The sequence below is a fragment of the Eptesicus fuscus genome, chromosome 10 (assembly GCF_027574615.1).
Source record: "Eptesicus fuscus isolate TK198812 chromosome 10, DD_ASM_mEF_20220401, whole genome shotgun sequence".
Taxonomy (NCBI): Eukaryota; Metazoa; Chordata; class Mammalia; order Chiroptera; family Vespertilionidae; genus Eptesicus; species Eptesicus fuscus.
The window spans coordinates 207,262-232,724 of record NC_072482.1 but is presented as its reverse complement, the minus strand read 5'-3'; the positions used below and the strand labels follow the sequence as shown (position 1 = coordinate 232,724).

The 25,463-nt window shown below is 40.7% G+C and overlaps 1 long non-coding RNA gene and 1 other non-coding gene across 2 annotated transcripts in view; both read left to right on the top strand.

The window, feature by feature from the left end:
• The first annotated feature begins 298 nt into the window (after nt 1-298).
• The window catches only part of LOC129150464 (uncharacterized), a 34,352-nt gene continuing 9,187 nt past the window's right edge, over nt 299-25,463 (top strand). Inside the window, exons 1-2 of the long non-coding RNA XR_008557221.1 lie at nt 299-361; nt 710-890. This is a non-coding gene — a long non-coding RNA (uncharacterized LOC129150464). The remainder of the gene's footprint in view (nt 362-709; nt 891-25,463) is intronic.
• On the top strand, nt 3,772-3,843 carry TRNAA-AGC (transfer RNA alanine (anticodon AGC)). The gene has a single exon. It is a non-coding gene; the product is annotated as a tRNA-Ala (tRNA).

Here is a 25,463-nt window from a genome sequence, read left to right as displayed (position 1 = left end):
CTTAACGCACACTTCTGATCAGCCATGTGCAACGTTTAAAGCCTTACATGTTATTTGTTCTTTATATGCTGAAATTATATATTGAAACTAAATATATATAGACTTTATATTATTCTCTATATCATTTTACAGTAATTATTAATTACCAAGAAATTATTGTGTTGGAATGTTATATCTTATAGAAAAACTAAGGTTTTTTTAATCAATTAAATTATGATCAAATCTATAACCAGGACACTTTAAGCTTTGTCATTTATAGATAGTCATTGTTTTATTTTGATGCATTTGCAGGTGTGTTATATTTTAAGAAAAATCCATGAAAAGGACTCTGACTTACTCTAAGTTGAAGGCTTCTAAACAGGTCAGATCTTTGAACTGCATGAGGATTTATAGAACTTCAAGGAATAACTGAATTCATAAAAAAAATACTGACAAATAATCAGGATAAACAAAAATGGTTATGGGACCAAATTAACTGAGAATAATTATTATTCTTATGACTCTGTTTAAAATATTGTTGATTTTTTAATCTTTTGTTTCCTAAATATAAGGAAAACTAAAAAGCAGACATTCTGTATTATAGAAACTAATAAATTAGTAACATTCATTTCATAGTATTCTCAAGAGACAAAGATTCAAAGACCATGACTTACAACCTGCAGATTTTTGTCCGTTGGGAAATGCATTAATTAAACACTCTCTCCAACAGTGTTAAAGGAACCTCACCGTCTCAGGCACCCAACGCGAATGGTTAGGTCTCTGATACTCACCTTCAGCTCACGGATGAGCAGCCGCCAACCAGGGAGGAGGCAAGACGCCACGAGGCCTGTGTGCTCACAAACTGATGCTGCTCCAGCCTTGTTCTAAGTCACCAGTGTTACTGATTGAATGTGAGTGAGATGAGTTTCACTGCCATTATCCTCCTGTGGTTTCCTAGTGGAACAACATTTGCTTTCCTGTACCTCCCCCCCTTATTAGAGATGAAAAACATATAACTTGGGCCTGCTAATCTTTCCCACCTACTAGACAATGATATTCTGATTATCAGCTCTGATATTGAAGTTTAATGTTTTATTGCCCACACACTGGTCTTCTACTGTCATTATAAGCTTTGGTACATTTTTTCAGGCTGTATCTATTATAAAGGACCCATCTTGGGCAAACTCCTCCAAGACACTCCCCAATAATTCCCCTGGTAGAATTATATACAGCTCTAATCTAATTGAGTGTTTCAGATGAGTATTGTCTAACTATAGGGATGGATGAAACTAACTGCCCAGAAGGAAAATTAGAGGTTCTGCATAATAAAATAGTAGAAAGTCTTAATTTATCTGGCCAAACATATCATAAGGTACAGCTGACAGTGGGTGAAGGAGGAAAACATGTAATTAGCTTAATAAAAGATTATGATAATACACGTAAAGGGTTTTTCAGTTGGCTGGGATGCTTGTTCCCCTCAGACCCTTCCTTGTCTAGTATTAGACATTTTCTGTTTCTAATCAGTGTTAATGGTTTATTGTTACTTTTGTTCCTGGTATGTAAATTTTATACTAGATACAGAAAAACAAAACTGGACAAACAGCAAAAAGACTCGGATCATGGTGGCTCAAAATTTAGAAATGATCCAGAATACGTTTTAACAAGGACATATATAGGATCTGACTGCTTCCCATTTACCTGCCTTTTATTTTGAATAATAATAATTCAACCTTAAATGCCATCTAAGGTTATGGTCTTGCCCCATCCCCAGTGGTCCACCTGTTCAGCAAGACATGCTGACACTGAGACATCCTAGGAATGAGCCTTCCTAGCATCATGGGACTCCATTATTCAACCAAAAGGTTGGTCACCAATGCATCCTTTGGATTGATTTATAACCAAAAGGGGGATGTGTGGACAAAAGGGGCCACATGCTGACCTAATGAGCTCAAGGGAGGGCCTGCGTGGAGGCTTTGCACACTCAGAGACCTAAAGTAACCAGAAAGGATGGTCTGAAATTAAAAACTTTTAATTAAAAAAGCAGTTTTTAGTGGGTAGTCATGTCCTGGGCCAGCATCTTCCCTGACAAAGGTCAGCTTCGATCTTTCCTGAGCCCTTTCTCTTTTGGCATCTAAGATCACACCTGTGAGCCGTCAGGGTAGCTTGTAGCTTTTTTTCCCCGGCCCCTCAGCCACAACGCACGGTGCCAGGGTGCAGGCCAGACTCCCTCTGGTGCTGTTGCCTGTTCTGTTGACTGTAAATTGTCCTGCACCCGCCTGTGTAAAAGCAGCACTGTCTGCCATTTCACTCCTTATCCCATCCCAGAGCTTCCCCCCTTTGCCTCCTCCGGCCTCCCTCACCTAGCAACAGAGAAATCCTGTCACACCTCCTCCTTGATGGTAAAGTGTAAAACCAGGTGGAAAACCACCTGCTCCGGGATATTGTCTCAACGCGTTGAGATTCTGCTTCCCGGCAATAGTCGACAGTTTGGCTCTGTTAATGTAAAAAACATTCAAACTTGCAAATAATTTTTTGTGAGTTTATTTGAGCCAAACCAGCTAGGGCCACCAATTGTTAATATTTGGCCAAATTTGGTTTCTTTCTTTCTTTAAAAACAACAACAACAGTGTTTCTTTGGAACCATTCAAGAACAAGTCCCAGCCATTATGCCCCTTTACCCTAACACTTAGTGTGTGCCTCCTAAGAACAAAGCGTGTTTCTTGCCTAACGGCAGTGTCGTCAAATCCAGGAGACCTCACACTGACTAGACACGTCACTGACGCTCAGCCTGGGAGTCTGCCCTGGGCCCTGGCGGCACGGCCCCTTGAACCAAGCTCAGGGTCGGCTCCATGCTTGTGACCTGGGCACCAGACCAGGAGTTCTAGGCGGGGCCCTTGCTCTTGACTTTGAAAAGTCTGTAGGGGATTATAAATTTATAAATTTATTAAGTCATCTGGATACCGGATGGGCTGAGCCTTCAGACGGCACCAGCCTAAAAGGGTATGTTTAGATGGTTTCTTCTTCCTAGTCAGCTCTAACTGGTGTATTTGCACCCCCCCACCCCTTTTTTAGATTAGGTTGGCTAGAAGTTTGTCTACTTTGTTGACTTTTCAAAATCCAGATTTTTAAAATTAGTTCTTCTTTTAAAAACGCATTATTTCCTGAGTTTGCCTCAATCAAACCTTATTTTTACATTCTTTTGGCTTATTTTGCAACATCTTGAGCTAAGAATTGGATTCATTTATTTTTCACTGTTACATTAACCTATTAACTTCTGATTGGAGGTCTTATTCACATTGCTTTATTACGGCTTTTGTTCTTTCTTATGTAAGCGACTCCCCCAATGGGAGCTGCGGCTCTGCTTGTTGGGCTGGAAGGGAGAGGCTCACAGCTTCGGAGAAGACGGTCGGTGAGCCGCGCCGGGCGGACCCCGCCCGGACCTCGCCGGGGGCCCGCGGGGTGTCTCCCGCGAGGGGCGCGCCCCCTATTCTCCGCGACCCGCAGCCACAGCCCTGCTTCGGTACCCCGCATCACAATGCGTGACTTCCTCGCAGGCCCTGCGAGCCGCCGGGAGAGAAAGGGAGAGACTCGAGAGAAAATTCATCTCGGCCCCTCGAGGGGCGGCGGGGAGCGCCCGCAGGACCCCTGTGGGGGCCGCAGGGCCGGAGGCAGGACTTTTGGTGGGTTCGGATCGCAGACAGCGGACTCCAAGTGTACTTGGGCGCGGTTCCTGGTCTTAAATGGCTGTTTCAGGCCTGAGTATATTCTCGGGAGCGGCCAGTTTCACTGCGAGGGGGTGTAGCTCAGTGGTAGAGCGCGTGCTTAGCATGCACGAGGCCCCGGGTTCAATCCCCGGCACCTCCACGTCAGATGTTGTTGTCCTTTTAAAATAAATAATAGTTTTTCTTGCTCAAAAAAGAAACCCTCGGGCTTGGCCACAAGCTCATCATCAAACTGACTTTTGGTCCCATTTTCCGTTATTTTAAAAAATCAGGAAAGAAAAGATAAGAATGGAAAGATTTAACAAAATAAAAACTTTTCAAAATCCAGATTTTTAAATTAGTTCTACTTTTGAAAAACGCATTCTTTCCTGAGTCTGCCTCAATTAACTCGTTTTTACAGGCATACAGTACAGGGGATGTATCATAGAACTGTACACTTAAAACCTACATAATCTTATTAACCAAAGTTAAGCCAATAAATTCAATAAGAAAGCGCATAGATTCTCAGTGTGCCTCAGTTGCTTGTTGTTGTCGAGCACCGTTGATCGTGATCACAGCAGGTTGAACAAGAAGAAAAGCTGAACCTTCTAAATTGGGAAACAGAAATTTACTTTCATTAATGAATGTGCAGAAGCCACACTTGAACTGAAATTGAGAAGTATATTCTGCTGAAGATCTCTAAGATTAATTTCTGGTGTTGTTTTGACTCTAACTAGAGAATTGGTTTAACTAGACGACGTAAACAGAAATAATTTTACCCAGGACAGATATACTATCTGTCAGAGTGGAATTTCCCACACCGCTGGTTAGTGTGGCCCTGGGACCCAGCGTGGGTCGCACAGGAGAATTTGTGAGTAATGCAGAATGTCAGCTCCACTCCAGACCTACTAAACTAGAGGCAGCATTTCAGCAGGATCGCAAAGTGATTTCTCTGCATATTAATGTTTGAGAAACATTGGTCTGAATGCTGTGAACTGAATCAGAAGATATCCTACATAATAAAAAGGCAATATGCAAATTGCATCACTCCGCTACGCCCACGATTGGGCCGGCTGGAGGCACGGGGGGCGGGACTCAGGGTGGCCGATTGGCTAGCGGTAGGAGGAGGGGAGCGGGGGGGAACTCGCGAGTCCTCCCCCCCCTCCCCCCGCCTAAACGGCCGGGGCTGCAGGAGGACCCATGGGGCTGGCGGAAGACACTGGCGGAACTCGGAACTCGGGGTGGCCGATTGCGTGGCTGCTGGCACCAGTTTTCCACCAGCACCAGTTTTCCTCTGGCCACCCCCGATAGGAGCGCCTCCCAAGTCCCGCCCTCAGCCTTCCGTAGGCACTTGATTGGCGGGTGGCCAGACTAAAACTGGTGCTGGCAGCCAGGTGAAGGAAAGTCTATTGCACGAAACTTCGTGCAACGGGCTTCTAGTGTGTGTGTGTGTGTGTGTGTGTGTGTGTGTGTGTGTGTGTGTATATATATATATACAGTTATAAAAATATCACTGCATTTTAATTTTATTCCAATTTCTTATTCCGATGTAGAAAAAATTAGCAAAAATCTATTTCTATTTTTGAACCATGAGTGTGTTCTAATCATTGACTCTGTTCTCTCCTCAATGGTAATATGACATTTATTAATATTTTTGTATCAATGTACATAATTGAATTTGACCTAAAGTTTCCTTTTCTTTTTAATAAAACATTTGCAATCAAGATTGTGCTAACTTCCAATATGTTTCTGCTTGCCAGCATTTAAAAAAAAATATGTTTTATTGATTTTTTACAGAGAGGAAGGGAGAGGGATAGAGAGTCAGAAACATCGCTGAGAGAGAAACATGGATCAGCTGCCTCCTGCACACCCCCCACTGGGGATGTGCCCACAAGCAAGGTACATGCCTTTGACTGGAATCCAACCTGGGGCCCTTCAGTCCATAGGCGGACGCTCTATCCACTGAGCCAAACCAGTCAAGGGCTTGACAGCATTTTAATTGGAATAAGATCTTGTAATCATTTGGAAACTCAGAGTTGTCTATTCTTCACCAAATCCTCAGCAACTTTTGTGCTAACTTTCCATTTGTGTACTAAGCTGTGTAATAGATTTTGAAAGTTCAAAGCCTTTTCCTACTGCAAAGTGTAGGCTGAAGAATTGGACAGGGGTTGGCAAATCCAAAGCTTCCTGGATACAGAAAAAGATCACGTCTTTCCATGTGAAGTGATTGGGTAATTTTTTTAAAATAAATCTTTATTGTTCAGATTATTACAATTGTTCCTCCTTTTTCCCCCCATAGCTCCCCTCCACGAAGTTCTCACCGCACCCTTTGCCCTTACTCCCCAACCCCCATTTGTCCTCATCCATAGGTGTCGGATTTTTGTCCAGTCTCTTCCCACACCCCCACACCCCTGTCCCCTTGAGAATTGTCAGTCGACTCCCTTTCGATGAGAATTGTCAGTCGACTCCCTTTTGATTCTATTATATTCACCAGTTTACTCTGTTCAACAGATTTTTTATTCACTTGATTTTTAGATTCACTTGTTGATAGACATGTATTTATTGTTCACAATTTTTATCTTTACCTTTTTCTTCTTCTTCCTCTTCTTAAAGAATACCTTTCAGCATTTCATATAATACTGGTTTGGTGGTGATGAACTCCTTTAGCTTTTTCTTGTCTGTGAAGCTCTTTATCTGACATTCAATTATGACTGATAGAGCGTTGCTGGGTAGAGTAATCTTAGTTGTAGGTTCTTGCTATTCATCACTTTGAATATTTCCTGGTACTCCCTTCTGTCCTGCATAGTTTCTGTTGAGAAATCAGCTGATAATCGTATGGGTGCTCCCTTGTAGGTAACTCACTGTATTTCTCTTGCTGCTTTTAATATTCTCTCTTTGTCTTTTGCTCTTGGCATTTTCATTATGATGTGTCTTTGTGTGGTCCTCTTTGGATTCCTTTTGTTTGGGGTTCTGTGCGCTTCCTGGACTTGTAAGTCTATTTCTTTCACCAGGTGGGGGAAGCTTTCTGTCATTATTTCTTCAAATAGGTTTTCAGTATCTTGCTCTCTCTCTTCTTCTGGCACCCCCATAATTCGGATGTTGGTATGCTTGAAGTTGTCCCAGAGGAACCTTACACTATCTTCATATTTTTGGATTGTTTTTTCTTTTCTGGTTGGGTGTTTTTTGCTTCTTTGTATTTCAAATCTTTGACTTGATTCTTGCGATCCTCTAGTCTGCTGTTGGATCTCTGTATATTACTTTTTATTTCAGTCAGTGTATGCTTAATTTCTAGTTGGCACTTTTTCATATCCTTGAGGGTCTCACTAAATTTATCGGCCTTTTCTAGAAAATTCTTGAAATACCTTATAACCATGGTTTTGAATTCTATATCCAGTCATTTGCTTTCCTCCATTTCTTTGTTTTGTGACCTGTTTCTTTGTCTCTGCATTTTGGTTGCTTCCCTGAGTTGATAGTGGCTTTGTGTGCTAGGTGTCTTATACAGCCCAGTGGCTCAGCCTCTCCAGTTACCTAAGGTGGACACTCTTGGTGCACCCCTTTGTGGGCTGTGTGCACAGCCTTGTTGTAGTTAACCCTTGATTGTTGTTCGTATCACTGGGAGGAATTGACATCCAGGCCAATTGGCTGTGAGGATCAGCTGTGTCTACGCTGGGAGAACTTCTGTGCTGGAGACACCTTTATGGGAGACTTGCAAAAGCCTCTGTGCTCAGCTTGGATGGGGCGGAGTCTCAGGGCAGAGCATACAGCATTGGTTTCCCATCAGCCCTGCCCTATGAGGCCCCTGGGTCTCAGTGTCCCGTGGTAATCACTGCAAGCACCTCTGAGAGAAAGCCACCCTCGAATTTCGCCCACTGCCAGACAGTCCAGTTTCTCCCCGAATGAGTCTGAGTCCCCAGAGTCTCACCTGGAACTGGAGTTCAGAGCAGTCGGGAGCTTTTGTCTCTCTCGTGCTTGAGAAAGACAGCTGCGTACTCAATTGTTGTCCCTCTCTGAGCGCGCCCCTCTGTACCTCTGCCTTCTGCAGTTCCTCTGAGTCTCAGTGTGCTTTTCTCTTTCCCTCTAGTTGTAGAATTTCCACTCAGCCAGCCTTCTTGAGGTTCTGGATGATGTCCATTTTGTCTTTTTTTAAATTTAATAAATCTTTATTGTTCAGATTATTACAATTGTTCCTCTTTTTTCCTCCCATAGCTCCCCTCCACCAGGTTCCTACCCTGCTCTCTGCCCTTACCCTCCTCTCCCCACTGTCCTCCTCCATAGGTGTATGATTTTTGTTCAGTCTCTTCCCGCACTCCCCCACTCTCCTTTCCCCCCGAAAATTGTCAGTCCACTCCCTTTCTATGCCCCTGATTCCATTATATTCACCAGTTAATACTGTTAATGAGATTTTTTATTCCCTTGGTTTTTAGATTCACTTGTTGATAGTTACGTATTTGTTGTTCATAATTTTTATCTTTTTCTTCTTCTTCATCTTCTTAAAGAATACTTTTCAGCATTTCATATAATTCTGGTTTGGCGGTGATGAACTCCTTTAGCTTTTTCTTATCTGTGAAGCTCTTTATCTGGCCTTCAATTCTGAATGATAGCTTTGCTGGGTAGAGTAATCTTGGTTGTAGTTTCTTGCTGTTCATCACTTTGAATATTTCTTGCCATTCCCGTCTGGCCTGCATAGTTTCTGTTGAGAAATCAGCTGACCATCGTATGGGTGCTCCCTTATAGGTAACTAACTGTTTTTCTCTTGCTGCTTTTAATATTCTCTCTTTGTCTTTTGCCCTTGGCATTTTAATTATGATGTGTCTTTGTGTGGTCCTCTTTGGGTTCCTTTTGTTTGGGGTTCTCTGTGCTTCCTGGACTTGTAAGTCTATTTCTTTCACCAGGTGGGGGAAGTTTTCTGTCACTATTTCTTCAAATAGGTTTCAGTATCTTACTCTCTCTCTTATTCTGGGATTCCCATAATTCTGATGTTGGTATGCTTGAAGTTGTCCCAGAGGCTTCTTACACTATCTTCAACTTTTTGGATTCTTTTTGCTTTTTGCTTTTTCAGAGTTGTGTTTTTTGCTTCTTGGTATTCCAAATCTTTGACTTGATTCTTGCGATCCTCTAGTCTGCTTTTCGGTCTCTGTATAATATTTTTTATTTCAGTCAATGTATGCTTAATATCTAGTTGATCTCTTTTTATATCCTCGAAGGTCTTGTTTAATTTATCGGCCTTTTCTAGAAAGTTCTTGAAAAACCTCATAACTGTGGTTTTGAACTCTATATCCATTCTTTTGCTTTCCTCCATTTCTTTCAATTGTGGCCTGCCTCTTTGTCTCCACATTTTAGCTGCTTCCCTGAGTTGATGGAGTTGCTTTGTGTGTTAGGTGTCCTAGCAGGGCCCAGTAGCTCAGCCTCCCCAGTTACCTGTGGTGGACCCTCTTGGTGCACCCCTTTGTGGGCTGTATGTGCAGTGTTGTTGTAGTTAAGCCTTGCTTGTTGTTGGCATCACTGGGGGGAGTTGATCTCCAAGCCAGTTGGCTGTGAGGATCAGCAGTGTCTCCACTGGGAGGGCTTCTGTGCTCAGCTTGGATGGGGCGGAGTCTCAGGGTGGCGCAGACAAGCTTTGATTTCCCATCAGCTCTGCCCTAAGAGGGCCCTGTTCTCTATGTCCCGCAACAATGGCTGCGTGCCCGCTGCCAGACAATCTAGACTCTCCCCGACTGGAGCTGGATATCAGTGCAGTTGGGAGGTTTTGTTTTCCTCCCTAACGAGAAAGCCAGCCACGCGCCTGCTGCCCACCCTCTCCGCGCACCGCGAGCAAGCCAGCTGCATATTCAGCCCCTCGCCCTTTCTGCGCTCACGGATCCCCGCACCTCCACAGCTCCTGAGGCTCAGCGTCTCCCTCTCTTTTTTCCCTAGTTGTAGAACTTCCGCTCAGCCAGCTTTCTGGTGGTTCTGGACGATGTCCGCTCTGTTTTCCAGTTGTAGTTCCAAAATTGTTGTGATAGGCAACCCAATTAGGTGTTCACCTTATGACGCCATCTTGGTTTCTCCATTTTGTCTTTTAGTTGTATTTTTGAAATTGTTGTGCGAGGCAGCAGTTTAGGTGGTTACCTATGCCACCATCTTGGTTTCTCTGGTAATTTTTAAAAGAGAAATTAAGTTTCAAAAGACATATTTTTTTATTTTTTATTTTTATTGTGTGAAGTTTTGCATATGTCTTCTTTTCCCCCAATTGCTCCCAAACCCCCAGCCATTCCCACCCAATGCAAGCCTCCACTTCCCCAGTGTCTGTGTCCATTGGTTATGCTAATATGCATGCATACAAGTCCTTTGGTTGCTCTCTAACTGCCCCCTCCCCTACCATTTGTATGTATTCTTGTTCATCAAATTATGTTGATCATTATATCCCACATATAAGTGAGATCATGTGATACTTATCTTTCTCCGACTGGTTTATTTCGCTTAGCATAATGCTCTCCAGTTCCATCCATGCTGTTGCAAATGGTAAAAGTTCTTTCTTTTTTTATAGCAGCATAGCATTCCATTGTGTAGATATACCCCAGTTTAAAAAAAAATTTTTATTTTATTTTTAATATATATTTTATTGATTTTTTACAAAGAAGAAGGGAGAGGGATAGAGAGTTAGAAACATCGACGAGAGAGAAACATCAATCAGCTGCCTCCTGCACACCCTCTACTGGGGGATTTTCCCTCAACCAAGTACATGCCCTTGACTGGAATTGAACTTTGGACCCTTCAGTCCACAGGCCTACGCTCTATCCACTGAGCCAAACTGATTAGGTCTACCCAAGTTTTTTTAATCCACTCATTTACTGATGGGCACTTAGGCTGTTTCCAAATCTTAGCTATTGTAAATTGTGCTTCTATGAGCATAGGGCTGCATATACTGGTATCCTTTCTGATTGGTGTTTCTGGTTTCATGGGATATAGTCCTAGAAGTGGGATTACTGGGTCAAATGGGAGTTCCATTTTTAACTTTCTGAGGAAACTCCATATTGTTCTCCACAGTGGCTGCACCAGTCTACATTCCCACCAACAGTGCAGGAGGGTTCCTTTTTCTCCACATCCTCGCCAGCATTGGCATTTGTTGATTTGTTGATGATAGCCAGCCATTCTGACAGTTATGAGATGGTATCTCATTGTTTTGATTTGCATCTCTTGGATGATTAGTGACTTTGAGCATGTTTTCATATGTCTCTCAGCCTTCTGTATGTCTGCTTTGGAGAAGTGTCTATTTAGGTCCTTTGCCTATTTTTTGATTGGGTTGTTTATCTTCCTTTTGTTAAGTTGTATGAATTCCCTATAAATTTTGGAGACTAAACCCTTTTCAGAAATATCATTGGCAAATATGTTCTCCCATGCAGTGGGCTTTCTTGTTGTTTTGTTGATGGTTTCTTTTGCTGTGCAGAAGCATTTTATTTTGATGTAGTCCCATTTATTTATTTTCTCCTTAGTCTCCAATGCCCTAGGAGCTGTGTCTATAAAGATATTGCTATGACATATGTCTGCTATTTTGCTGCCTATGGAGTCTTGTAGGATTTTTATGGTTTCCCATCTTACATTTAAGTCCTTTAGCCATTTTGAGTTTGTTTTTGTGTATGGTGTAAGTTGGTGGTCTAGTTTCATTTTTTTTTACATGTATCTGTCCAATTTCCCCAACACCAAACACCATTTATTGAAGAGACTGTCTAGACTCCATTGTCCAACTTTGTTCTTTCTCAGGATTGCTGTGGCTATTCGGGGCCCTTTTTTATTCCAAATGAATTTTTGGAGAGTTTGTTCTAAATCTTTGAAATATGCTGTTGGTATTTAATATATATATATTTATAAAATTTCAGAGAGGAAGGAAGAGGGAGAGAGAAATAGAAACATCAATGATGAGAGAGAATCATTGATCGGCTGTCCCATGCATGCTTCCCTTAGGGATTGAGTTGACAACTTGAGCATGTGCCCTTGACCAAAATCAAACCTGGGATGCTTTAGTCTGCAGGTCGATGCTCTATCTCCACTGAGCCAAACTGGCTAGGCATGTGGTTGGTATTTTAATGGGGATTGCATTGAATCTGTAGATTGCTTTGGGTAGTATGGACATTTTAATGATGTTTATTCTAGCAACCCATGAACATGGTATGTTTTTCCATTTGTTTATGTCTTCCTCCATCTTTTTTTTTTCAATGTCCTGTCATTTTTCCCAGTACAGGTCTTTTACGTCCTTAGTTAAGTTTATTCCTAGGTATCTTAGTTTTTTTGGTGCAATGGTAGATGTGATTGTTTTCTTTTCACTTCGCTTTCTGTGAGTTCATTATTGGTGTATAAAAAGGCCATAGAGAAGAAACCAAGATGGAGGCATAGGTAAACACCTGAAACTGATGCCTCGAAAAACCACTTCAAAACTACAACTAATAGACAAAATGGACATCATCCAGAAGCACAGGAAGGCTGGCTGAGTGATATTCTACAACTAGAAGGAAAGAGAAAAGCACACTGAGACTCAGAGGAGCTGCAGAAGTAAAGTGCAGAGGTACTGAAGCACGCGCACGTGGAAAGGGCTGGCAACCGAGGACACAGTAGTCTTTTTCAATTGGGAGGGAGAAACAAGCACCTGACTGTTCTGAACTCCAGTTCCAAGCAAGACTCTGGGGACCCAGACTCATACGGAGAGAAACTGGACTGTCTGGCATTGGTGGAACTCGTGGGCAGCTTTCTCACAGAGGTGCTTGCAGTGATTACTGAGGGACACTGAGAACTGGGGGCCTCTTAGGGCAGGGCTGATGGAAAGCCATCGCTGTTTGCTCCGCCCAGTTTCCTTGAGACCCTGCCCCACCCAAGCAGTGTGCAGAGGCTTTTGCATATGAATGGCCTGGCCCTTTGCAATCTAAAATTACCTAACAAACTGCAGCTGGATCAGAGAGACCCAGAACATCAAACGAAGACCCAAGGCCCTATAGCAACTTGCATTGCTTCACAGCTGGGCCTCATCTGGGCACGTCCAAACCCCAAACAAAGAAGAGGAATATGCAGATCTCTCCATAGCTCCAGCTGGATGGCCTCAGGCAGAGGTTAAATAAGCACTTTCTTAGAGATCTAAGAGCCAGTGTACCCAGGGGTCAGAGTGGGACCATTCAGATTAAACCTCCTCAGATCCTTAAGGAACACACTCAGGGGGCAGAATCAAAGCCCCACTGAAGCAAGTCTTGCCTCATAAGGGTGTCTCCAGCACAGAAGTTCTCCCATTGTAGACACAGCTGATCCTCACAGCCAATTGGCCTGGATGTCAATTCCTCCCAGTGATACGAACAACAATCAAGGCTTAACTACAACAAGACTGTGTACACAGCCTGAAAAGGGGTGCACCAAGAGTGTCCATCTCAGGTAACTGGGGAGGCTGAGCCACTGGGCTGTATAAGACACCTAGCACACAAAGCCACTCTATCAACTCAGGGAAGCAACCAAAATGCAGAGACAAAGAAACAGGTCACCAAATGAAAGAAATGGAGGAAAGCAAATGACTGGGTATAGAATTCAAAACCACAGTTATAAGGCATTTCAAGAATTTTCTAGAAAAGGCCGATAAATTTAGTGAGACCCTCAAGGATATGAAAAAGTACCAACTAGAAATTAAGCATACACTGACTGAAATAAAAAGTAATATACAGAGATCCAACAGCAGACTAGAGGATCGCAAGAATCAAGTCAAAGATTTGAAATACAAAGAGGCAAGAAACACCCAACCAGAAAAACACAAAAAAGAATCCAAAAATATGAAGATAGTGTAAGGAGCCTCTGGGACAACTTCAAGCGTACCAACATCCGAATTATGGGGGTGCCAGAAGAAGAGAGAGAGCAAGATACTGAAAACCTATTTGAAGAAATAATGACAGAAAACTTCCCCCACCTGGTGAAAGAAATAGACTTACAAGTCCAGGAAGCTCACAGAACCCCAAACAAAAGGAATCCAAAGAGGACCACACAAAGACACATCATAAATGAAAATGCCAAGGGCAAAAGACAAAGAGAGAATATTAAAAGCAGCAAGAGAAAAACAGTTACCTACAAGGGAGCTCCCATACGATTATCAGCTGATTTCTCAACAGAAACTATGCAGGACAGAAGGGAGTACCAGGAAATATTCAAAGTGATGAATAGCAAGAACCTACAACTAAGATTACTCTACCCAGCAAAGCTCTATCATTCAGAATTGAAGGTTAGATAAAGAGCTTCACGGACAAGAAAAAGCTAAAGGAGTTCATCACCGCCAAACCAGTTTTATATGAAATGCTGAAAGGTATTCTTTAAGAAGAGGAAGAAGAAGAAAAAGGTAAAGATAAAAATTATGAACAACAAATACATATCTATCAACAAGTGAATCTAAAAATCAAGTGAATAACAAATCTGATGAACAGAATAAAATGGTTAATATAATAGAATCAGGGGCATAGAAAGGAAGTGGACTGACAATTCTCGGGGAAAGGGGTGTGGGGGGTGTGGGAAGAGACTGGAAAAAATCCTACACCTATGGATGAGGACATTTGGGGGAGTGGGTAAGGTCAGAGGGTGGGGTGGGAACCGGGTAGAGGGGAGCTATGGGGGGAACAAGGAGGAACAATTGTAATAATCTAAACAATAAAGATTTATTTAAAAAATAAAAAATCATAAAAATAAAAATATAAAGGCCATAGATTTCTCTGTGTTAATTTTGTATTCTGCTACATTGCTAAATTCATTTATTAGGTCTAGTAGATTTTTGATGGAGTCTTTTGGGTTTTCTATGCATAGTATCATGTCATCTGTGAATAAGGACAGTTTTACTTCTTCTTTTGTAATTTGAATGCCTTTTGTTTCTTCATATTGTCTGATTGCTATGGCTAGTATTTCCAGTACTATGTTGAGCAGGAGTGGTGAAAGTGGGCATCCCTGTCTTGTTCCTGTTCTCAGGGGAAATGAGTTTCATTTTGCCATTGAGTATGATGCTGGCTGTAGGTTTGTAAAATAAGGTTTTTATTATGTTGAGGTATGATCCCTCTATTCCTACTTTGCTGAGAGTGTTTATCAAGGAAGGGTGTTGGATTTTGTCAAATGCTTTTTCTGCATCAATTGATATGACTATGTGATTTTTGTCTCTCAGTTTGTTCATGTGATGTATCACATTTATTGATTTACGGATATTGTACCATCCTTGTATCACTGGAATAAATCCCACTTGGTCATGGTGTATGATCTTTATAAAGTACTGCTGGATCTGATTTGCTAGAATTTTGTTTTGGATTTTAGCATCTATGTCCATCAAAATATTGGTCTGTAGTTCTCTTTTTTTTGTGGTGTCTTTATCTGGTTTTGGGATTAGGGTAATGGTGGCTTCATAGAAAGAGCTTGGAGGTGTTCTTTCCTCTGGAATTTTTTGGAATAGTCTGAGGAGGATAGGTTTTAGTTCTTTGAATGCTTGGTAGAACTCCCCTGTAAAGCCATCCGGACCTGGGATTTTGTTTGCTGGAAGATTTTTTGATTGCTGTTTCAATTTCTTTGGAAGTTATCCGCCTATTCAGGTTTTTAAATTCTTATTGATTGAGTATTGGGAGCTTGTATTTTTCTAAGAATATGTCCATTTCATCTAAGTTGTCCATTTGGAATAAAGTTGTTCATAGTATTTTTTCATAATTGTTTGTATTTCTGTGGGATTGGTTGTTACTTCACCTCTTTCATTTCTGATTTTGTTTATTTGGGTCCTCTCTCTTTGCTTCTTGGTGAGCCTGGCTAGAGATTCATCAATCTTGTTTATCCTTTCAAAGAATGAGCTCTTGATTTTGTTGATCTTTTGTATTTTTTTTTTTTGTCTCTATGTTGTTTATCTCCACTCTGATCTTTATTATTTCCTTCCTTCTGCTTACACTGGGCTTTTCTTGTTGCTCTCTTTCTAACTCTTTGAGTTGTAGAGTTAGGTAATTTATTACCATTGTTTCTTGTTGGTGTTTTTTTTTTAAATTTTGCAGTATGCTTATAGAGCTATGAACTTTCCTCTCCAGACTGCTTTCACTGTGTCCAGTGGATTGCTGCATTTTCATTGTCATTTGTTGCCATGATTCTTTTTATTTCTTCTTTGATCTCTTTGGTAACCCAGTCATTGTTTAATAGCATGCTATTTAGCCTCCAAGTGTTTGATTTTTTGTTTTGTTTTTATTGTAGTTGATTTCTAGTTTTGTGCTATTGTAATCTGAGAAGATGCTCGATATGACTTCTATCTTCTTGAATTTGAAGAGTCTTTTCCTGTGTCCCAATATGTGGTCTATCTCTGTAAATGAGCCATTTGAACTTGAGAAGAATGTACATTCTGTAGCTTTGGGGTGAAATGTTCTGAACATGTCAATTAATTCCATCTGATTTAGGATTGATGTTTTTTTGCTGATTTTTTGTTTAGAGGATTTGTCCAGTGGTGTTAGTGGTGTTTTAAAGTCCTCTACTATGACTGTATTGCTGTCATTCTCTCCCTTTATATCCTCCAGAAGTTTTTTTTTTTAAATGTATTTGGGTGCTCCTGTATTGGGTACATATATGTTTACCAGACTTATAACTTCTTGTTGAATTGCTTCCTTTAGTATTATGTAGTGGCCTTCCTTATCTCTTCTTATGGCCTTCACTTTGAGGTCTAATTAATCAGATATAAGTATTGCTACCTCAGCTTTTTTTTTTAATTTCCATTTGCCTGAAAAACCTTTTTACATATCTTCATCATCAGTCTGTGTGAATCCTTTTTCCTGAGGTAGGTTTCCTGTAGACATGAGATATATGGGTCATGGTTTCTTATCCACTCAGCTACCCTATGTCTTTTGATTGGGACATTTAATCTATTTACGTTTAAAGTGGGGTGGGAGTGGGGCAATGGTAAGATATGTACACATATAATACCTTAATAAAAAAAAGATAAAAAAATAAAGTTATTATTGATAGGTACTTGTTTGTTGCCATTTTTATTCTTTATGCCTGTGTTCCTTCTTCCCTTACTACTTCTTCTTTTTACAGCCGACCCTTTAGTATTTCTTGCATGGCTGGTTTGGTGGTAATAAATTCCCTTAGTCCTTTTTTTCCCTGTGAAGCTCCTGATTCCACCTTAAATTTTGAATGATAGCCTTGCTGGGTACAGTATTCTTGGATTCAGACCCTTCCTTTGCATGACTTTGTATATTTCATTCCATTCCTTTCTGGCCTGATGTATTTCTGTTGAGAAATTAGTTGATAATCTGTTGGGAGATCCTTTGTAGGTAATTTTCTGTCTCTCTGTGGCATCCTTTAAGATTCTTTGTCATTGGTGTTTGCCAATTTAATTATAATGTGTCTTGGTGTTGATCTTTTGGGGTTCATCTTGTTTGGGACTCTGTGAGCTTCTTGGACTTGTGTGAGTTTTTTCTTCCCTATATCAGGGAAGTTTTCTGTCATTATTTCTTCAAACAGGTTTTCTATTCCTTGTTCAGTTTCCTTTCCTTCTGGCACCCCTATTATGTGGATATTGTTTTGTTTCCTGTTTTCCCATAGTTCCCATAGGCTCTCCTTCTGTTTTTAAGTATTTTTTCTAGATGCTGCTCTGCTTGGGTATTTTTTCCTACCTTGTCTTCTAGTTCACTGATGCAGTCCTCTGCTTCTTCTAGTCTACTATTGATGCTTTCTATTGAGTTTTTTTTATTGCAGCAATGTCATTTTTTTCATTTCTTTTTGGTTCTTATTCATTTTCTCTTGGTTGTTACACATATTGTTGAATTTGTCTTTCATCCTTTTCAGTGACCTTATGACCATTGCTCTGAATTCTTCCTCTGTCATATTGTTTGCCTCCATTTCATTTACTTCCTTTTCTGGTGATTCCTCCTTTTCTTTCGTATTCAGGCTGTTTCTTTGTGTCCCCATGATTGTTTCTCTCAGGGTATCTGGTTATGTAGCTCTCTCTCTCTCTCCTGCATTGACTTTCTCTAGGCCAGTGGTCAGCAAACTTATTAATCAACAGAGCCAAATATCAAAAGTAAAACGATTAAAATTTCTTTTCAGAGCCAATTTTTTAAAATTTCTTTATTGATTAAGGTATCACATATTTGTCCTCATCCCTCCATACCCATCCCACACCCCTCCCCACCCATGCCCCCACCCCCCGTTGTCCTTAACCACTGGTTAGGCTCATATGCATTCACACAAGTCCTTTGGTTGATCTTTCCCCTATATCCCTCCCCTCCCCTACCCCCCCTCTGAGGCCCGAGAGTCTGATCCATGCCTCCTTGTTTCTGGGTCTGTTCTTGTTCATCAGTCTATGTTGTTCATTATTTCCCCTAGATGAGTGAGATCATGTGCTACTAGAAATACACTTATAAGAACCAAAAATGAGACAAGCAATAATGGTTATGCTGAAAGGCAAATGAATCAGTCTGTAGTGAGTTTCTTTTTGGGCCAACAGTTCTTTTGAGACCCAATTTCAATGTGCAACAGTTCCTTATGTGCACATGTCAGCAATGATATTTCGGTTCTGGATGGTGGACAAATGGTGGTAATGCAGGTCCGACCCTCTCTGGTTTGGTCCTGGGCAACCTGCAGTGATGCACAGCTGCTGACTGCTAGTATGGCAAGGCGACATCAGCGTCTTCCATCTGTGGACTGCTTCTCTTCTGTCTTCATGGCTGGAGTAGTCCTGTTGATTCCTCTCTGTTGCTGGAATCCACATGGTCTCCGAGTTGTTTTCTGAAAATATACAAACATATTCTCCACCAAAAGTTAATAAAGGAATATTTTCTATAAATTTGACTTGGGATACTTTTTCATTTTTCGCCCAAACAATTTTCCTCTGGCTTGTTTTGACACCATGTGTGTTTTTCATGGGTGTCTTGCTTTTAGCATTACAATTAATTTTCTAAAGTAAACATTTTCTAGATGTAATTTACTTACAGGATATTTTTCCTTACATGATATTCTTCTATTATCCCCCCTTTTTTATTTAAATATTAGGAGGCTTTTGAAAATTTTATAATGTAGTCTTGATAGCTTTTAAATTTAAATTTTTTGCACTATAATATGACTGCTTTAGGTTCATTACATGTTACACAATTTTATCATGAGATGAACTACCAATAAAAATTTTAGTTAACACTTTAGGAACTGCTTTTTGTCCAGTACTATTAAATTTTCTAGAATATTTGCTTGTTTCAATTAGCCAATTTAAATTAGCCTGAAAACTTGACTACTATTTTACTGTCAAATTTATTACTCTAACAACAATCTTATTTTACCCTGTTAATATTAGTAGAAAGGATTATTTGCCTTCTTGAGTAGGCCCTGAGCATTCATGGGTGTAGGCTGGATTTAGATATCAAAAACCCACTTCCTCACACCATAGGTTTAAGACAACTCAAACAATTCTTGTTGCAGTGAGAGGGCAGCTGCTGTTGGCCAAGTCTCTGTTTGTTACCCGGGTCCCAATTTGAGCTGGGCATGGGAAGTTAAGCAGTCATGGGGGCAGGAGACTTCCTTCTGAAGGGGTGAGGTTTCAGGCCCCTGCAAAGTTAGGGGGGTGAGGGTCTGTGCCCCATCTCTGTTGACCCCCAAGTTCTCTCTTGATGGCCCCTCTGTGACTGTGCCTGTCTTAGGTTGTTCCTTCCCTGAGGAATCTTACCCATCTCTGGCTAACCATCCATCCTCCAGGGCCAAGCAGGGTGATGTGAGGTTCAGTTTTGTCTCCTTGGTAGCCTATGCCCCTGTGGCCTCCACGCCCAGCACTTGCCTCGGGATCCCTTCGCCTGCTGGCGGGGCCCCAGCACTGATCACATATCTTGGGGAACCCAGGTTTCTTCTCCAGGGAGGGCCCAGCTTGCCCCACTGGGCGAGAGACAGATCCATGGTACCAGTCATCACGAGGCTTCAACCTCGACATGAACAGAAAGCTCAGGCAACAGCTGTGAGCAATTGGATTGTGAGAAGAGGGTCCCTGTTGGCCTAAGGGGCAAGAGGGACCAATATAGAATGCTCAGGTGCCTTCCCAGGAGGCCCTCTACACAATGGAAGGGATTAAATCCTTACATGTCCTTTTTAAATTGCTGTCAGACATTCAAAGAATTAGTTTGTAAGTTTGCTTGGGATAATTGTGTATTATGCTGTTGTAATTCTAAAATATCAAGAGATGTGTTACCTTTGTCTCCAAGCACCAAAAAGATGATTTTTTTATTGATCCCCAAGGGTGCGAGGTACTATTATAAGTAATGGGGGTAATCTATATCTGGGAAGAATTTTAATGACATTGTAGAATAATATCATGTAAGGATATTCTTTGCTCTAGGCCATGGGAATTCCCTTTCAAACTGGCTGTCCATTTCTTTTTCTATTGACAAGGTCTTAGTTACATTTTCTGCACCTCTACCGGGGGCAAGTAGTGACACCCTTTCTTTGGTGTCCACACAAGCCAGAAACCTCTCTTTAATTTTACACACAAAGGGGCAGTGTTTTGATTTTGTGTGATACAAAAGGGAAGCTGGGTGGAGAACCCTGTGTAATTATATTTTCTTGCCCCACCCATGGTCCTCCTGGATGACCAAGGTGTTTGGTATTATAGGTGACTACATCAGTCAGGGGATCAGCCCACATAAAGGGTCTTACCCATGAAGGGTCAGGAGCATAAGTCCAAAATACTTCTCCATTTTTCCCAGGTAATATTACCGTACATCTGATGATTGCTAGCATGGTTAGAAAGGCATTCTCAGGCATTCTTGGGTTTCTGGTTACCGCACTATTTCTTCCCTGAGTTTTGACGTTCTGATTGATGTTTCTCTGTCTCTGGATCTATTTTTTTTCTATCAGTTTATGCTGTTCACTATATTCCACAAATGAGTGAGATCATGTGATATTTGTCTTTCTCTGCCTGGCTTATTTCACTAAGCATAATGTTCTCCATCTCCATCCATGTTGTTGCAAATGGTAAGAGATCCTTCTTTTTTACTTCAGTGTAGTATTCCATTATGTAGATGTACTACAGTTTTTTAATCCACTCATCTGCTGATGGGCATTTAGGTTGTTTCTAGATCTTAGCTATGGTGAATTGTGCTGCTATGAACATAGGAGTGCATATATTCTTTCTGATTAATGTTTCTAGTTTCTTGGGATATATTCCTAGAAGTGGGATCACTGGGTCAAATGGGAGTTCTATTTTTAGTTTTTTAAGGAAACTGCATACTGTTCTCCACAGTGGCTGCACCAGTCTGCATTCCCACCAGCAGTGCAAGAGGGTTCCTTTTTCTCTGCATCCTCGCCAGCACTTGTCATTTGTTGACTTGTTGATAATAGCCATTCTGACAGGTGTGAGATGGTACTGCATTATTGTTTTGATTTGCATCTCTCTGATGACTAGTGACTTTGATCAGGTTTTCATATGTCTCTTGGCCTTCCTTCTGTCTTCTTTCGAAAAGTGTCTATTTAGATCAGTTGCCCATTTTTTGATTTGGTTGTTTATCTTCTTTTTTTTTAAGCTGCATGAGTTCCCTGTAAATGTTGGAGATTAAACCCTTATCGTTGATATCATTGGCAAATATGTTCTTTCATGCAGTGGGCTTTCTTGTTGTTTTATTGATGGTTTCCTTTGCTGAACAAAAGCTCTTTATTTTAATGTAGTCCCATTTGTTTATTTTCTCTTTAGCTTCCATTGCCCTAGGACAGTGATGGCGAACCTATGACACACGTGTTAGCACTGACACATGTAGCCATTTCTGATGACACGCGGCCGCATGCCGAGGATGAAACATTTGCGACTAGAGTCTTGGAGTTAACTGATACGCGTGTCATAGGTCAACTCCAAGACTCTAGTCGCAAATGTTTCATCCTCCCCTATTAGACACTCTGTGCCAGAGGTCTGTAGGCCAAAATAACAGAAGTCCGGCACAGAGTGTCTAGTTCTGGGACTTCCAGTTAAGCTGGGATCTTTGCCCTCACTTCCGCCGGCAGAGCAGGGAGCAGTGGAACGCAGTGGGAGACGCATCTCTGGGGGCCCTGCCATTACCAGTAACCAAATAACAGTTAACCACAGCAACCATTATCTACTGTTCTGGGGTGTCATGGATTTCTAATCCATCATTACTGAGATAAGTGAGGGGGAGGCTGGGAGAGGCGAGGGTTTGTGGCGTGCTATGGGTGCCGTTTCCCACCATTAGAAATAGCGGCAGCCATTTTAATTCACATAAGGGACACCATCTTGCTCCATAGTGCAGACTCCATTTCACCACTATTACTGTTGTGCATCCTTATTAACCCCTATTTCTGCTTATTAACCTTGCCCTTTCCTAAAAGACAGTTATATGCACCATTTTGTGGTTAGTTAGGCTAGTTAACCCCTAATTGCCTTCAGGCCTAACAAGCTATCTATAATTCTATCTTCTGTCACTGCCCCCCTGATGGAGAACCCAAAAATAAAAAAACTAAGGTTAAGTAAAGGAAGTGGTAGTAGCAGTGGCCGACCCTTTCAAGAGACATGGACCTAGATGTATGGCTTTATAGGAAAAAATGGCAGATCATTTTGCGTTCTATGTACTGAAACGGTAGTAAGCAGAATGTGGAATATAAATAGACATTTTGAAACTAATCACTCCCAGCTCTTGGAAAAAAGTGAGGATGAAAGGAAGGAATACATTTCCAGGCAGCTACACCTTTATTAGAGCCAATCTAATTCCATCCTTAAATTTATGAAAGGCTCTACAAATTTAACATCTGCAAGTTTGAGCATTGCTCACTCTATAGCTCAGCATGGAAAAGTGCTCAGTGAGGGAGAATTTATTAAAGAAACTCTCCTAAGATGTGCACCAGTTCTATTTCACGATATGCAGAATAAAGATGCAATTATTAAGAGAATATCTGAGTTACCACTCAGTAGAAATATCATAAAAGACTGAATAATGAGACTGAACACAAACGTACAACATCAATTAAAGAGAGACATAAGGCAGTGTAAATATTTTTCGATCTCTCTTGATGAAACTACTGATGTCACATCACATTCTCAGTTGGCCATTATTGGTCGATATTCTGATGGTCTCACAATGAGAGAAGAGTTGATAAAGTTAGTATCAGTGTCAACAAGTAAATCAGGAAGCGAAATATGTAAGGTTGTTATACAAACATTTCGTGACCTAAGCATTGATATCTCTAAAGTTGTGTCAGTGACGACAGATGGGGCACCAAATATAGTGGGGAAAAAAGTCGGATTTATCAAATTGTTTACAGAAGCTATTGGACATCCGATTGTGCCTTTTCATTGTATTATCCATCAGGAGGCTTTATGTGCCAAGGCAGGATTCACCGACTTAAATGACGTAATGTCAGTTGTTACAAAAATAGTTAATTTAATAGCTGCTCGCCCCCTTCACAAGCGAGAATTTTCGGCACTTTTACTGGAGGTTGATTCCACCTACAGTGGACTGCTGATGTACAATAATGTAAGATGGCTGAGCTGAGGCAAAGTTCTTGAGCGCTTTGTGAAGTGCTTTGAAGAAATTAAGGTATTTCTTGACGATAAAGATCTGGGAAACTTTCCTCAGCTTAATGATGATAAGTGGGTCAACACCCTGATGTTTTTTACAGATCTCTCTGTTCATATTAATGAACTGAACTTAAAGTTACAAGGTTTTGGCAAAAGTATTGACGTTATGTTTGGATACATAAAAGCTTTTGAAAGTAAAGTTAAAATTTTCAAGTGAGATGTAGAAACTAAAACTTACAAGTATTTTCCTCGAGTAACAAAGTATTTTGAGAAGGCCAGTGCAGCTGTACAAAATGAAATGGAACTCTTGCATATGAAGTACCAGCATGTTTTAGACTCATTACTTGACCAGTTTAGTGATAGATTTAGTCAATTTAGAAGTCTAGAACAGACCATGAAAATAATTAAGTATCCTGATGTAGTAGTCTACAGTAGTTTGGAATTAAATGGTTTCCAATGGATGCAAATTGATGATTTGGAGATGCAACTTGCAGAATTTCAAGACAGTATCTGGGCTCAGGTGTTTGTTGACTTGAGGTCAAAGCTTGAGGATCTGGAAAGGTGCCGCTTGGAGAATCAAGAGGAGTGCCACTACGAACAGGAAATTTGGAGTGCCTGGAACTGATTACCAGACACTTTTATCACCCTGAAAAATATAGCAATGGCTTTACTCACAATTTTTCCCTCTACATACTTTTGTGAGCCTTATTCTCAGCATTAAATAATATCAAAACCAATAAAAGAAACAGATTGACAGATGAAGTTAGTAGTGCTTGCTTGGGCCTGAAGTGTACAAAATACCAACCTTCAATTGAAGATTTAGCCAATGAAATTCAGCAAAAAAAAGGCACTAATAGGCAGGTTAGTTAAAGAATTCCCCCTCCCCCTCACTTATCTTAGTTCACGGCACCCCACACAAGCGAAATAATATCAATACCAACAAAAGAAACCTACTGATGAATGAACAAAGAAGTCACTAAGCAGGTAAGTTAAATATTTAGTTTTTGGTTTATTAAATACAATTATATATAACAATTATACATTTATGTTATTTAAACTATAAATATCGTGAAATAATGTTTTTTCCTCAAAGTGACACACTACCCAAGTTATGTTCAGTTTTTTTGTCGAAGTTTGAGACACCAAGCTCAAAAGGTTGTCCATCACTGCCCTAGGAGCAGTATCAGTGAAGAAGTTCTTTTGACATATGTCAGAGATTTTTCTGCCTATTGATTCCTCTAGTATTTTTATGGTTTCCCATCTTATGTTTAATTCCTTGATCCATTTTGAGTTTATTTTTGTGTATGGTGTAAGTTGGTGGTCTAGTTTCATTTTTTTGCATGTATCTGTCCAATTTTCCCAACACCATTTATTGAAGAGACTGTCTTGACTCCATTGTAGGTTCATGCCTCCTTTGTCAAATATTAATTGAGCATAGCTATTTGGATCGATTTCTGGGTTCTCTATTCTATTCCATTGATCTATATGTCTGTTTTTGTGCCAATACCAGGCAGTTTTGAGAACAGTGGCTTTGTAATATAGCTTGATATCTGGTATTGAGATCCCTCCTACTTCGTTCTTTTTTCTCAGGATAGCTGTAGCTATTTGGAGTCTTTTTTAATTCCAGATGAATTTTTGGAAAGTTCGTTCTATGTCTGTGAAATATGCCATTGGTATTTTAATGGGAAGTGCATGGAATTTATAGATTGCTTTGGGTAGTATGGACATTTTGATGCTATTGATTCTACCAATCCATGAACATGGTATGCTCTTCCATCTGTTTATGTCTTCCTCTATCTCTTTTTTCAGTGTTGTGAGTTTTCCGTGTATATGTCTTTTAACTCCTTAGTTAAGTTTATTCCGAGGTATCTTAATATTTTTGGTGTGATGGTAAAAGGGATTGCTTTTATAGTCTCTCTTTCTGTAAGTTCATTATTGGTGTATAGAAATGCCATATATTTCTTGGCATTAATTTTGTATCCTGCTACTCTGCCGAATTCATTTATTAAGTCTGTTAGTTTTTTGATGGAGTCTTTAGGGTTTTCTATGTACAGTATCATGTCATCAGCAAATAAGGACAGCTTTACTTCTTCTTTTCCAATTTGGATGCCTTTTATTTCGTCTTCTTGTCTGATTGCAATGGCTAGTATTTCCAGCACTATGTTGAACAGGAGTGGTGAGAGTGGGCATCCCTGTCTTGTTCCTATTCTTAGGGGAAATGGTTTTAGTTTGTGCCCATTGAGTATGATATTGGCTGTGGGTTTGTCATATATGGCTTTTATTTT